The sequence below is a fragment of the Vollenhovia emeryi genome, unplaced genomic scaffold (assembly GCF_000949405.1).
Source record: "Vollenhovia emeryi isolate VEMERY1.0 unplaced genomic scaffold, V.emery_V1.0 DF939140.1, whole genome shotgun sequence".
In the NCBI taxonomy this organism is placed as follows: domain Eukaryota; kingdom Metazoa; phylum Arthropoda; class Insecta; order Hymenoptera; family Formicidae; genus Vollenhovia; species Vollenhovia emeryi.
In genome coordinates, this window is record NW_011967226.1 from 39,966 (window position 1) to 48,900 (window position 8,935).

General features: G+C 41.3%; 1 protein-coding gene across 2 annotated transcripts in view; it reads left to right on the forward strand.

Annotated features, from left to right (window-relative positions):
- The window catches only part of LOC105567090 (tubulin polyglutamylase TTLL4-like), a 140,050-nt gene that overhangs the window by 16,281 nt on the left and 114,834 nt on the right, over positions 1 to 8,935 (forward strand). The window contains exon 1 of one of the 2 annotated variants that reach the window (XM_012021644.1): positions 5,615 to 6,680. The exons of the other annotated variant lie outside the window; for it this stretch is intronic. The gene's annotated coding sequence lies outside the window, so the exon portion shown is untranslated. Of the gene's footprint in view, positions 1 to 5,614; positions 6,681 to 8,935 lie in introns of those variants that run through there. 2 annotated transcript variants of the gene reach the window in all.

Below are 8,935 nucleotides of genomic sequence, written 5' to 3' on the forward strand. Positions count from 1 at the left end.
AGATTAAATTTCATCGGGAACTGTAGAATTCTATAAAAGTCTGTAGTTGAAATAACTTTTTTTCGCAACTTGAAGTGTGACGGAAAGTTAACACCTCATATCTTTCAATGTCACTCTATCCAAATCAACGCAGCTATTTCGAAACTCTGTCAGGAACTATTTCGGGAGTGCAGGCGGAACTGTTAATAAAACCCTCGATTGTTTAAAATAAGGTGCCAACTTTGCAGTGGCTTGACAGTCGCGAGCATAAAACGGAGCAACGTGCGATTGTTTGCGATGTCAATCATAAGCTCAACACATAAAAAGGATTTCGTAAGCGAAAAGTAATACCTAAATTTATTTGCTTTGTTCTTTTTCATATTTCAGTAATATCTTCATAAGAAGCGCGTGATTAATTATGGAATCTAAGCCTTATGTAGATTCTATCTTCGATTTCATATACACGGTGTACTAAAACCACCGCGTATCCTGTTAATCATAAATGCTTTAGCAAATTTTAAGACGAAAGTTCTAATATAAAAATGTCGAGGCTGTAATAGTTTTTAAATAATAAGCGATTACACCCACAGAAAAAATTTCCGGATCCAATGCTATTACAGTTCAATCTATCATAAAATAGGATCGATATAGCGCCAGTCATATTTATTATAGAGAAAGGAACATTTTAATCTTAAATAAAAAATTCTAAAATCTAGAATAAAATGATAGTGTGTATCGTCTTTTCTTGAATATCGTGATGCCAACTTCGTGCGTTGTAAGATGAAGGGAGGAAAATTGATTCTAAACGCAAGAATATAAATAAACTTACATTTATATAAGTTACTTTTGCCTCAATATAGTAAGTCAATCTTTTTTAATTCGACAGAGGAGAATAAGAATTATTGATTTTATTTCGATACTGTCTTATTCTTACACTAAATGAAGTTGTGAGAAATATAAATGCGTCAAGAATATTTCTTGTCTCGGTGACAGAAATCCTTTCTTAGGGTGTATATTTCACAAATGATAGGCCTGAGATTTCGCGCGCTCAGGCACGGCGACACGACAAGTGATAAAAGTGTTGCTATGAATGTCGTCCTTTGTATGAATTATGCTTATCGCATAAATTTTAATAACACCAGTAGCTATACATTTTCTCGCTTCTTTACGCGTTGTATTAGTATCGTATCTTTACATTATTTAAAAGCTATTATAGCCTTGACATTTTTGTATTAGAATTTTTGTCTCGAAGTTTTCTAAAGAATCGGCGATTAAAAGGATCTCCGGTGGTTTTATAGTACACCCTGTATATTATGAAGCGTTGTAGCCGTCGAGTTCATTTATATCAGTCTTACGTACACGTGTTGTATGTACATTAATTATATAGCGTCTACGGTTTTATAACATCGTTCTAATGTCCGACGGCGTACGAGACGAATTCGACAAATGATCCTCGCGGCGCGATCGGCCCGAGACGCATGATTAATACCAGGCAACTTTCATATTTATGGATTAAGGACGCAGCAGTAGATGGTATCGACTCAATCGATTGTAATTGCGAATTAAAAGATGTCCGTTCGAGATGCATACGATTTTTGATGCACGCGGAGATGTAAATTATTAAACGCGCGCGATTAACCTCGATTTTTCAAAATCGCATATTGCCTTAAACAACGTCCAGGTGGTGTTCAATTCAAACTGCAATCACGTTTTAAATCGACCGGCATTAATCCGTCTCCATATTTAATGACACATCGCCGTCGAGTGTCATAAGTAGTTATCCCCCGAAAGCCGCGATTTTTCACACAGTGTATTAATGAGCATCGTAAGCGCGCGCGTGTACGTGCGGCACACACGAGCGCGCTGCCCAATCGAAATTGCGTGATCGGGTCGATATTCCTCGGTAATTGAAAATGAAACAGGGCCGTTCTTTTTTTTTTTTTATGGATTTTCGCGGAGGAGCAGTTTGCCGAGAGGTGGATAAACACAAGCATAAATCCACTTGTTTGTAAAATTGCTGGAAAAATTAATGGCGTTTATAAATATACTGTTTTAATTAGCTGTTCTGCATAAAAATATTAAGGATATCAGTGAGAGATATCATATCTGATATCCCGTTGATATAAATGCATATTAATGCGACGAATCAATGCGGTGAATCATTCGTTATGAAGTCTGCTGCAACGTTTTAAGTGAATTGCAGAGGGAATTGAATATTAATACGATTTTCTGATAGAATCGCGCAGGCCCGATAGAAGTATTTAATCGCGGCAAAACGCGAGGCATATGATTATACGTTCGCAGTATTGAAATCTTTGGCATCCGGTAATCCGCTTGAACGTTGAGAGGATGTAAGGTGATAATCAAGTCCGTCCGCGAGCTCGTCTAGGTTCCTCGGAACAAGCGCGTTAATTAATGCGTTCGAGACGGCGATCAACAGGATGGCGCGAGTCTGATTTGCATCTAACCGCGCGCGCGCTATGGTGAAGGCACGCGTATGCGTAAATATTGCCCGACGCGTGAAGCCTTTACGTAACGTATCATCTCGCGCGTTCGAGCCTGTTTGCAAAATCCGATCTTTATGAAAATTAAGAGAAGCACGTATGTTATACCCGGCATTATATTAATTAGTTCTTTAATCAACTCTTTACTGTTTGAAAATGGACTCGAAAGATTTCGATCCGTTTTGTTTTTACATTTTTCTTCAAGTTCGGCTCCCGCTTGCACGAGAACAAAGCACGTTAAAGAAATTTCGACAGATTTCCTTGCGTTTGACGTCATTGATAAATAGATTAGTCATTAGCGCTCGTCACGTGGTTTTAATTACGCGGGTTCGTATGTCACGAACGTCATTGCTTTCGCAGGTAGGTCTTGAATTCCGGTGTAGATCGTAGAGCCGGCAAGAAAGCACATAAATTTATGACCGAACGTGCGCAAGAGAACGTCCGACGCGTGGTTGCTATCGTTTCTGTTTCGTATTGGAACGTGGCTAATCGCCGTCTCGCACTGCTCGCCTTTATCTATCGCGCTGCATCGCGTTGCGCCGATACTGCGCGAAAATGATATATCGAGTGGTAACCTTGAGATATAGGCTTCCTATTAGCCCTTAATCACGTCGACGAGCGGATATGCGAACCGCTGGTCCTTCTCGGCAATTTGCAGAGCTAGAAATTGCCTGAAAATTGGGAAACGATTTCTGATTACCGCTTCTTCAAATTGTTTGGAAAATATATAATTACCATCTCTTTTAAAAATAACTTTCTTGAGAACTCTCTCTTCTTTTTGAGTTTATTTTATATTGCAGAAATACTGTCTTCTTTCAATTTTTTTTTCGTAACTCTTCTATTTCGTATGTGTCCTTGTAAATCAAGCTAAGATTTCTAAATAGCTATATCTCTCTCTTTGACATTTTAATCGCTATTTCGCATAATATCAATGTCGAACCACATAATTGTTGATGTGTACGATCGTCAAATGCAGAACGATTGTGTATCGCATATATTCCAGATTAGTGATTGAGAAATCGTCAGAATCCACGAATATGTTACCGGTTTCTTCACTCTCGCATAAGGTAATCCTATTAATGTGTTTTTGACGTATGCTAATTCGCGCTAACGATAAGTAATCAGGAATGAGATTCTCTTATCTCCCTTTCTATCTCGGATTATTGGAGACAGGCATTCAGCACGATTACTTTGCTGTCACAGAAGATCTTTCATTTACGTTCGTCAACCATTTCACAAAAAGCCGGCGGGGATATCAAAAAGCGTAAAAAATCTATGTTTAAATTAAATACAGGCTAATTAAGCATAAGTGAAGCAGGTCGCGGTAAGTTAACGACGTCTTCGCTTTTAAGTTTTAATCCGCACAGCGAGACGTTGTTAAATAAAAAATATTTTTAGTCCAGCTTTGAAAAGAGGATAAGAAACATCAATTTTTTAACAGAAATGTTGAATTAATTACGTAATGATGTATTAATTAATGATGTAGATAAAATATATTTTTATTCCAGCTTAGAAAAAAGGATAAGAAACACCATCTTTTAACAGAAATGTTGAATTAATGACGCCGAATTAATATCTGTCTCGCTTATCCGCATTGAAAATAATATTAATAACTTTTAGTAATTTAATTACTTTATAATTATCGATAAAGTATATTCGTTTCTTATGACTTTGAATATTTCAGCACACACTGAGATCATATCCGTTTCATAATCGTCACTTGACACTAGGTCACCGAATTGTGTAACAACGGCTTCCTCGATATTTAATTATTCGCGCTTCGCAAATCGTGCGTCATTGATCGATCGCGCTATTATTGATGCACCGTTATGCAACAGTCTTCTATTTCAATTGCTTTCGCCGCTCTAAAGAGGTCTTGCGACGTGCTCGTTCGGCTCGAAGAGGTCGCGTACGCGCCGAGGGGACAATTCGAGTCTTCCTTTTCTCTTCCCGTGAATGGCGTCGCGGGATTGGCACGGGAATGGCGCAAGCACGCTCCGCGATCATCCATGACGAACGGCATTAGTCACGAGCCAATTTCATTCCTGCTCCCTTTCCTGGCCTCCTCGTCCAGTCGCGAAAGAGGCGCTCTTTTTCGCCGCTGCCGTTTCGCTCGCCGGCAGCGGGATCTCTTGGCAACTGAAACTGGCGTGTGTTCTCGTCCTTTGCGTAATTATTGACAGATTTAGAGCGAACGCGCCAATTCGTGCATGGACGTTAGATCTATTTCATTAATTATTTCCAGATCCTTTAGTCGTGATATATCGTCTATTTATCGATTAGGTCGAAATGTATAATTGTAGCGTATCCTCAATCGCGGATCGAATTTCATCGGTTTTGCCTCGATTTAATTTCCTCGCAAGTTAAAACTATTTTGTGACATAATTTTCAGGAAATGTGTCTTATCATTGACAATTATTGGCGAAGATGTTGATAATATAACAGGACAATAAGTGCAGAAATGTTGATTACTTGAAATTAGAAACTGATGAACTCCGTAAAACGAAAGATAAAGAAACTTGGCAAAGTTATAAACCGTGTGCTCCGGTACTAAAATTTAACAAAAGTTACAAGAGGTTGATCAGTTCGGTTCCCGAGGTGTTAAAATTTTATTTCATCGATTACGCGATATATTAATTACGTAATGCTATAACGCTGTTAAATTCTTTAACTTTGGTGAGCCGTCTATGAACGTTTAAATTAAGAACCACCCTTTTTTTTATAATAGCGAGGAAACATTCATAGACCTGGGAAGGGCGGCTGAGGGGTATGTCGAATTTTTACCGACGAAAAATCTTGCCGGGTGATGAAAGTTCTTTCTGCGGACCATCCCAGGCGGCTGCGGCACTGCTGCTTCTGAGATAAATTAAGAACCGCCATCAACGAGTACGTGTTTTAGGCCTTCGTAGCTTCCGCTCGCGCTATAGACGTTCGGTGTGATTTCGTTTTAATTACACGTTGAATATTTCGAAACGACAATAATTCCGTTGGCGCGCGGCCTCGGGGGTTTGTTATTGCGGCGTACGGCGCATTGTGTTTACGCAAGGTCACCGTCCTTCCCATTCGAGCGCCGAGACTCGAGCCGGCAGGTAGTGTCGCGATCCGCTCCGCGTATCGTCGCATTACTTATCTATCGAAACGCGAACGCGACAAGAGAGAAGTACGGTTATTTCCTATAAATATTTCACAGTCCTAATTCAGTATGGATGATTGGCTTCGCGACGAGAGACTCAACATATCGAGGCAACGACTGTTTCACGTAACCGATATATCTCCAGTAATTTATACACACGAAATACAAATCGGCGGGGAATAGGAATCGGCATTGCTGCCCTGCGATATTCACGGGTTACAATCGTGTTATTTGACGGTGCTCAGACTTGAATGCGTTTCGCGTTTCACGCCTCGCATTTTTCAAAATAGTTTGCTCGCTGTATTTTCGAACGGAGAGAGGAACAATGTGTCGGATCGAGGTACGATTTGATTCAAGAAAGACCGTGTGATATCCTCGGTTGCTTATTGACAATTTCTTTAAGATATTTGAATATTTTCGGGGTGATACACTAAACTGGTTGGAATTCAACAGCCGGTGACGTATACAGCTATTTTCGTGCAATCCTCTTACGTTTGCACAATCGAGACTAGAGCCGCCAGGCAGTGTCGTGTATCGTCGTTTTATTATTCGAAACGGGATCGTGACAAGTGTTGGGAGGAAATTGCGACTGTTTGCTACAAACAGCTAGCAATTATTAACCCACGCGAACTAGTTCCGGTGATCGACTCATAAACGTAGTATCGTAGCGACGGCTGGTTATCGAAGCATTGTTTCGTGTGCTCTGTTTGAATTAAAGCCGCAGAGAGTGGAAATTATGGTTACGTGACGTTGACGCGGTAATTGTCTCTTTGAAGATTTACTTTACATCTTAAAATTTTGTATTTATAAAAATGTAAGCCGCTCATTGTCATTTCTGAAAAGCAGCACGAAGCAGCGTATCATAACTTCGTGCAATCGTACTTTTCTCGCCTCGTTACGGTAGAATAAAGTGCAAAGTCGCGCGAGTCTGGAGTGCAGTGCGACGATTGTGTTTTGACTAATTGGTGTGCGATCGTGTCTTTGCCAGTGAACAATGAATTGTGTCAGTGCATCGAATCTGAGAGAACGAGAGGACCGAAGAAGACCAGACGAGGAGATATCAGGTAAAGACAGAGTTAATTGCGAGGTGAAAAATATAACCTTTTGTATACAAAGCTTCATTCTAAATACCGATACGATTGATTCGTGTTACAAATAAAACTTTATACTGTTATTGCGACAAATATTATCATATGCCCCGGTGGTCAAATTGGTGAGACGCCTGCACCTAGAGTGTAGGGAGGTCCAGGTTCAAACCCTGGCTCAGGTAATATTTTTTCGCGATAAATTTTCTGTACTTAAAAATGCCAGATATGGTCAGGAAAGCACTGACGTTGTAATTATCGTTGGCGACATTGAGGAATTCTCATTAGTTATAAATAAAGGCTTGAGAGTTGTGCTTTCGTATTATTTCTTAACAGTCAAACTTTTAGATAACCCGATAATACGTACGTATCGCGAGGAGAGTAATTTGTTGGAAACCCGGGCGAGAGAGCGCGTTCCGCATGTGCGATTGCCCAGTGGCCGGTGCACGTGTGGCCGGAACCAGAGCAAACGAGCGCGAACAAACACGAACGAGCAATTTGCTCGAGTAATAATTCTGCCCGCGCTCGTTGATGCGAGCCGTTGATTCGTATTCGTTCGCGTTCGCTCGCTCGCTCGCTCGATTTGGATCCGGCTTGACACGCGCGCGCACGAGGGAGATCGCGTGCGTGCGCGCGCGTGCGCCGGCTCGCATTAATGCAGCGATATCGGGGCCGTGGGAATGAGCGAGTAGCGCGAGCGAGCGTTCCGCTGGCACGAGCGGGTCACCGCGACGAGGAGGGAGGTACGGCTGCGCCGCGCGCCATTCACTCCGCGGAGGACAGCAGAGGCCGACGACTATCGGCCGCACGCGGGAGGAAGTGCTAGCCGATTCCGCGCGACACGTGGCTTTTTCCCTCGCTTTGAGAAATGTCAACTGAGAAAGTAGCGTCGATTGTTCGCCACCGAACCGCTCGGTTCTCTCGCGCCGACACGCAATCGGTTTGTTACTTTCGCTACCAGCAGAGACGGTACTTTGCCCCCTCGCAATATCTCTTATCACTTTTGCGTATTCATTTTGTATATAATATATGGAATTGCTTTATTTGCAAATTCACTCCACGTGGGAAATTTTAATTAACACTGAAGTATTATCTACCCGTGCATCTATTGTGTAGTGTAATTGATTCTAATGATATTATAATGGATTTGAAAATACTGTGTTCTTATATACTAACGAATACAAGTTTCCGCGATTACTTTCAAGAAAAGTAAAGCTAACTGCTCGTGCGACTCTTTTTCTGGTTATTCTTTTTCGACTCGCGGATTACGAGAGAGTGGCGCGATAAAGAAAAGCAATCGGCCAGGTCGTTTTCCCATGAAGACACAATTCTTCAATTCGCGCTGTTGCAACTGCTTTTTTCATTGCACTATTCTGGCATTTAATTTTTTAATTAAAACAATTCATGATATAAGATTAATAATAAGATTGTTTTGCCGTATTTTTATATTGTATTCTTTATGGATATATAAGTATACATACTTGGCAAATTTTTTAATAGTCTCAGCCCTTTATTGTAGATCGGTTTTTCATTAATAAAATTAAGTTTGTATAGGATTTAATCTTGACTGCGCGCAAATCTTAACCGTAATCGTACATACGGCGGACGGATTGACATCTGAAACAGCATCGTAACACGCGTTCTTCCGTTAAATTCGCGAATACTTCTCTGCCTTTGATGTCTCGAACGAGTAGAGGTGTTTCCACCGTGTGGACATTATTTGGCAAGGCTGATTTCGCATGAGGAAAAATTCCTGCGCGAACATTTTAATCACTGTAATTACGAAAAAGGGTAATCGAACGGTTGCGACATACTCGTTCCGACCAATTTACACGGTCCGGATAGCCGTGAGACGACCGTAAATGAGGTGAGAGAACGCGGTGTGGATGGAGGGAAAGGGGGGGGGGCAACTGTAACAGGATAATGAATTAATTTATTTAATCGACGCGATGTCGCGATGCCGTCGGTGAAAATAACTCGGGTAATTGATACATTCCGGGCGGGCCTTCTTACAAAGTCACCTTACGACGTCGCCGTGTCGTGCTTGACCTCCTTTAAGTAAAAGCGTAAGCTAAAGAAAGCTTCTGCCCCTCCAACACGGGCGCGAACTTGCGTCTAATACGGGGTTGCTCGGAGGGTTGCCTGCCCTACAGGCTGATACCTATCCACCCTAATATCAAGGGAAGACTGCAAATCATTTTCTTTTTATATACAGGGTGTTTGATTCGATATGG